The sequence below is a fragment of the Cariama cristata genome, unplaced genomic scaffold (assembly GCF_000690535.1).
Source record: "Cariama cristata isolate BGI_N322 unplaced genomic scaffold, ASM69053v1 scaffold24861, whole genome shotgun sequence".
In the NCBI taxonomy this organism is placed as follows: Eukaryota; Metazoa; Chordata; class Aves; order Cariamiformes; family Cariamidae; genus Cariama; species Cariama cristata.
Window position 1 is genome coordinate 20,275 of NW_009597947.1, and position 245 is coordinate 20,519.

Genomic DNA, 245 nt, shown 5'->3' on the forward strand with positions numbered 1-245 from the left:
CCGGAGCTGGCCAGGCTTGATCTGGGGGGTCCTGCCAGCACAGCCTGGGGGACGGATGCCTCCGGGTCCATGCGAGGGAGCTGGCTTCTCTCCAGCTCCTTGGGCGGCTGGGAGAGCAGCCGGGCTGAGGGGCTTGCTCTCCATTCGCTTCCACCCCCTGCAAAGCAAGCGGGGCGAGAAGACCCCTCTGTCATCCCTGCCTGGCAGCCAGCCCGCAATCCAGAGAGGCAGGGAGGCCGGAGGGG